The sequence below is a fragment of the Paroedura picta genome, chromosome 8, assembly GCF_049243985.1.
Source record: "Paroedura picta isolate Pp20150507F chromosome 8, Ppicta_v3.0, whole genome shotgun sequence".
NCBI classification, from domain to species: Eukaryota; Metazoa; Chordata; class Lepidosauria; order Squamata; family Gekkonidae; genus Paroedura; species Paroedura picta.
Genome location: NC_135376.1, coordinates 64313710 through 64320000, shown reverse-complemented (window position 1 = coordinate 64320000; position 6291 = coordinate 64313710). Strand labels below are relative to the sequence as shown.

The following is a 6291-nucleotide window of genomic DNA, read 5'->3' as shown; positions in this document are numbered from 1 at the left end:
AGTCTCATTAAACTAAATGGGATATTTGCACCATTGATTTCAATGAATTTTTGCTTAGCAAGAACAATGAACAGTAGCAGTCATAGAAAGAAATTGTAATAGAACGAATAATGTGGTTGCCATTGCATCTCATGAGATAAAATGCATTGTTCTATCAGTAGAATGGGCAGTACCATTTGTACACATATTCCCGTATCAGTGAAAAGCGTGCTCTACCCACAAATTCAAGGCTGGCTTGCAAATGCTAAATTTAGAAAGTTGCAATGTGATGTGTCGTTTGCCCTAGAATCATTTCACATTATTATTATACTTTAGGATAAAGCAATTTGATACATTAGAATTCCTAATTGTTAGTGAGTACTCTGCAATATTTTTATATACATTCCACACTGTATTTGCATTATAGAATTAAGCAAGAATTTATATACAGTATCATATAGATTGTTGCTTCCCCTTTGAACCTACTAGCTATTATCCAGAGAATCTTTTTGGCATGCAAATGTTACTTTTTTCATGTCGAATAGCCGAGACAGCATTCTCATGGGACTTAATGGCATATTTGTTTGTAGTAATTTAAAAATGCTTGGGGGACACATAAGAACACACTTTATGTATTAAAAATGCAAGGGAAGCCACTGAAGAGAAGGTTGTTGATCTACCCTAGCAGTTGCATTCCTTGGCCTCATTCTGTGAACTGAGTGTGAAGGCACTCTTTCTGTGGTGCTGATCTGTCCATAGCTGCCATCTTCCTGGGGGAACAAAATTGTCATGCTCACTGTTTATTTTCTGTTCCATTAATGACTATGAAGAAGAAGAAGATGAGTTGGTTCTTATATGCCACTGTTCTCTACCCAAAGGAGGCTCAAAGCAGCTTCCATTCACCTATCCTTTCCTCTCTCCACAACAGACACCCTGTGAGGTGGGTGAGGCTGAGAGAGCCCTGATATCACTGCTTTGTCAGAACAGCTTTATCAGTGCTGTGGCGAGCCCAAGGTCACCCAGCTGGCTGCATGTGGGGGAGTGCAGAATTAAACCCGGCTTGCCAGATTAGAAGTCCGCACTTCTAATCACTACACCAAACTGGCTCTCTCTATGATGTGCACCCAATACCATTCGTCTCCCCACAATAGTCAACCTATGAGGTATGTGGGGCTGTGAGAGGTCTGAGAGAACTGGGAATGGGCCGCAGTGACCCAGCAGGCCTAAGGTGTCTCAAAGTATTTTCCAATCATCTTCCCTTCCTCTCTCTCTCACTATTTACAGTTTCAGGCTGTAAGTATTTATTTAGATCTTCCTGCACTTTCCAGACTCATAGGACTGATGCTGGTCTGCCTGTTTGTGCCCCAGAATACAAACAGTTGCTGGTAAGGGTTGGCCATAGCCCATAGCCCAGGAGGGACACACCTGCACCACTCCCTCCCAACTGCAGGCAAAAATCCATTTTTATGCAAAAGTTTGATTACAAGCCGCTAAAGTACATGCATGTGTAAGGTTGGTAAATATGCTGGTAGGCTAACTTGCATGAATTTCCTTACAAGGCTGATATAATCCAACGACTAAGAATGGTTTGTCTGGGCTTTTCTAGAAACTGTCTGGGCTCATTAAGAGCATTCAGTCTACCAGTGAATGTGTACTATTTGTGATGACGTTTAGAAATGGCTATAAAGCCATGATTGTTTAGGCTAGGAGTGTTACACTTCCCAACTCTACATTCGCATAATCAGAAACCCAGCAAAGCCCTGAATTAAAGCAAACCAACAAACAAAACCCCCCACACATACTCATTTTTCTGTTCTTGTGTGAGTTGGGTCTGCATACAAAGAAGGCAAGGGGAAACAAAGACACCAGAAAATGATAAAAATGCATCTATTCCTCCGAAACAGTTGATCTGAAAGCTGTGGGGAGCATGGACAATGAGTTCCTGGGCATGATTGGCAGGTATTTTGCTTGTCTGCGTAGTAACCTGCTGAAAACCATCAATGTACATTCACAGGCCCAGGTATGCTCTCACCTTATCCTACTTATTACTACTTTACATTTCCTCGTACAGCTGGGTAGACATCATGTGGCACACATGCAGCTTTGTTCTGTTAACACTTATCCATCCCTCAGCAATCTGATGGGTGCGTGCTTGCTAAAAGATGCCTAAGTGTTGTCCTATGGGTTTCACACAGTATCATTTTTTGCACTGTCACTTGCTCAGGAGAACACCAGGAGTTTCCTTGTTGCAAACATAGATAAATTTCTATCTCCTAACTTCTGTTAAGACAATGTAGTTGTAGCAACCAGCAAACATGGCACACTTTACATTTAGGCAAAAAAAAAAATGGCCACGTTTAGCATGGCTTAAGTCTATGAAAGTAGCACAAATAAAAAAAGCTGAAACAAATCTTGAATTAGATGACACATGATAGATCATTAATTCTAGTTCTTATGTCTACAGCATGAATAATATTTTATTGTATTAAGAATCATTTAAGGCATCAAATATATTTTCTACCTTTTTAACATTCAGCTTCCATTTATAATATTGTCTCCCATCAGAATGATAAGATTAAAGAGATATTTGCACCTTAATGATGTAGCTAACAACGATGAATGCTCACACAACACCGTGCTGAGAAATGAAAAAGGCAGAGATTAACAGAAACATATTGAAACTGGTGTGCAAGATATGCAGGTCATGTAAATAAAGAAGTGTTTTGTGAAAATTAACAAGATGGTGTTTCAAGAGGAAACTATCTCTTCTCCCTCTAACCAGGCAAAAAGCATTAGAGTTCAATTCTATGATCACGGGATGCTGCAGGCTCTGGGTTCTACCATGGGATGGGGAGTTTAACCAGATGACCCCCACCATCTCAGGTCACTAGATTACAATGAAGGATTGTGGATATATCAAAATTAAACCATCTCTTTAAAGATTCTTGGTCTTAAGGGCACTATGGGCAAAAGGGTTTTGGGGTAGGTGTGGGTGAATGGAAGATTGTCTCACTTATCATGAATCTTCATTTGGTTGGTCCAGGATAGGGCAGTTTCAACTTCTGGGAGAAGCTCCTCTCCATAGGCAGGCAGGGCCACACTTCTTTGTGTGATTCTTGGAGGGGAGGGACGTCTCTCTCTGATCCCAGTCTGGTCCTGAAGCAACTCCCTCTTCCAAGCATTCATCCAAAAACAACAAAAGAAAGATACCCTCCCAGCTGAGGTGATATTGACTAGAAAGATGGTTTTAGAGGTAAGCTCTTTGGGAGGATATAGCCATTGGATCAAATGGAATCTATCTAGGTTCCATGTAGGGAAACTATGAACCTGAGGTGAACTCCAATGGGTTCAAAAAGACTAACCCATGCCACTATTTCCTGCCTTTTAAAAAAACTGAAAGAATGAGTAAATAACTCACCAGAAGTCTTATAGGTTAGATTTTCTTCTTATCAGGATTTAGAAGGTCAGCAGAGTGCTTGTAGTACAGCTAAGACTAAGGCTTGCTGCATTAAGCTGTCCCAGTAAGCTTCTGGAGACCACATGCAGGGCCAGGGCACTTTGATGTGGCAGCTATTAAGGGATCAACTGGGGAAGCTTCTAGCCTGAAGGCTGAAACCCTACAGCTTGAAGGGTTCGGGGGAGGGGAGGTGAAGCAATTCTTACTTTGCCCTAGAAACTTGGTGAGCAACTTCTGGCCAGTCACAAATTCTCAGCCTAACCTAACTTACATTGAAGACAAAATGCAGGAGAGGAGAAATATATAAGCCATTTTGGGTGTACATTAAGAGAGAGGCAGGGCACCAAGGAAGTAAATAAACAAAGTAAACATGTTTACTTGATTTGTAATTAAGAGAAAATATGAATAAAGTTACCACAGTGAGTGAGGGCTTTGAGAAGAGAAAAAGCCAGAACCTCCTGACTTCACAGAAGCACAGCAGCTTGGAGGAAGAAGCCTGTTTCAGAGACGGAGGTTATTGCTTATCTCTGACCTTCCAGTATTTCAGGTTGGCCCACTGAGTACAGTTGAGAGCCAGTTTGGTGTAGTGGTTAGGAGTGCTGACTTCTAATCTGGCATGCTGGGTTCGATTCTGTGCTCCCCCACATGCAACCAGCTGGGTGACCTTGGGCTCACCACGGCACTGATAAAACTGTTCTGACCGAGCAGTGATATCAGGGCTCTTTCAGCCTCACCCACCCCACAGGGTGTCTGTTGTGGGAAGAGGAAAAGAAAGGCAACTGTAAGCCGCTTTGAGACTCCTTTGGGTAGAGAAAAGTGGCATATAAGAACCAATTTTTCTTCTTCTATATACACAATCTGTGGTTAATTTCGAAGACAGAGAATGAAAGTTACAGTGGAAAGTTCAATTAAAATGTCAGTTCAGTGGGCTACAGCAGTAAAAAGGCAAACTATATACTGGGGATCAGGAAGGAAGAGGTTGAAAATAAATGCATGGTGAAGCCTCATTTGGAATACTGCATGAAGCACTGGTCACTATTTTCCCAAAAAACATTGCACAGCTGGAAAAAGTACAGAAGGAACCAAGATGGTCAAAGAGTTGGAGTTCTTATGGGAAAAGGCAGAAGAGTCTGGGACTTTTCCACTCAGAAAAAAAGAACTCACTAGTGGTGAACTCACTAGTAGTTTATAAAATTATGCACAGGGTATTTTCTCCTCTCTGAAAATACTAGAACTAGAGGGCATCTAATTAAACTGGTGGGCAGCAGATTCAGGATGGACAAAATGTAATGTTTATTAATAAATTATTTAAATGTGGAATTTGCAGCCAGAGGAAGTAGTGGTAGCCATAGGGACCGATACATGTAAGTAGCTATTGGTTGCTGCTAGCTGTAATCAACTGAATACCAGTGCCAAGAGGCAACAATGGGGGGGGGGGTATCTCTATATCCTGTTGCTGGCCCTTGAGAGTAACTAGTTGGCCACTATGTAAGACAGGATGCTGGACTAGATGGACCATTTGTCTGATTCAGCAGGTCTCTTCTTATGTTCTTCTCAGTGACATCCAAACAAATACTTCATTATTTATAAATGTATTTCCCAATAATTTGCAGAAACTAATCATTTTAATAAAATGGCCTTTGATACTAATCAAGTTACATAAGCAAAGTAACAACAAAAGCTACTAGTTTTAAAAAACAAAGATAAGCTTTTATGTCTTTGCTCATGTTCTTTGGCATTTAGCTTACTGGAATTTAAGCAGGCTGAGCAACAATATGGCCTTAGCTCTTCAAGCTGATTCCACAATCCAGGATTCCCACCACTTTTACGTGATCTTCAACATTTTTTTTTATAAAGTAGTTACTAAAAAGATACAGCAAATACCATATCAGTGGTCTTTTTGCTTGAATTAAAAACTTTGTTGTGCAAGAAGTCTTGATTGACACAAGAAAGGAGGGAGATGTGCCATCAATTCCTGCTTCAGCTCCCTTGATGTTAGTGAGGTTGCAACAACCTTCAGGAACAGCTTTGGTGGAACAAACAGACCACAGTAGGAAGAGGACAGTGGTAAAGATGAGATTGTTTGATTTCAAACCTCTTAGCCTTAGTCAGAAGCAAGTTTTGCTTCTCTGTAAGTGAAAACACACCTTTAATGACACCAATTAAGAGTTGGGAATGCCATATTTTTCTTTCGGTACTTCTGACCATAAGCATTGTTACTGAATGCATGAAGCTAATTGGCAATATGGTGCATGTGTACTTCAATCAATATGTTAAATGCATTCTTTAAAAGACCCTTTATTTTTCTCAGTCAGAAATCTTTACGAACTCCTACAAGTTTTCATTATTGGGTAACAGAAATAAATGCATTGCTCTGTCTTTCTAAGGACGGATCGTTAATTGGAAAGCATAACTTTCAGTGTTCATTTAATTAGTTTAGAAACTAGATGATAATAAGACAAATAATCAATTGTGGAATATTTCTTCAATTGTACAAAATCTGATTCATTCAAGAGATTGAACTTATCCAATTTGTTTCATGGCATACTTCCAGAGAGATATATCCTTATAAAATACCATTTGAAATTAGTAGGATAAAAAGAAGCTAAGAGCATAAAATGTGAAAAAGAATGATAACCATTTATCTGAAAGTTGTTATATCCTAATAAAAGACTATCACACTCATACAAGAATGTAGCTTTACTGTTTGCAATCACAGAAGCAAGCTGAATAGGTATGACTGTGCTTTCATGTTCTATTCTACTATCCTCCATAAAGCATATCTTAGCCAAAGTATGTAACAATACTACTTTCTTAATGCCATTACATGAACCTAAGTGTCTCAGTTTATTTAT

General features: G+C 39.8%; 1 protein-coding gene across 3 annotated transcripts in view; it reads right to left on the bottom strand.

The window, feature by feature from the left end:
* MGMT (O-6-methylguanine-DNA methyltransferase) overlaps window positions 1-6291 on the bottom strand; it is a 224784-nt gene that overhangs the window by 91535 nt on the left and 126958 nt on the right. The gene's annotated exons all lie outside the window — the stretch shown is intronic.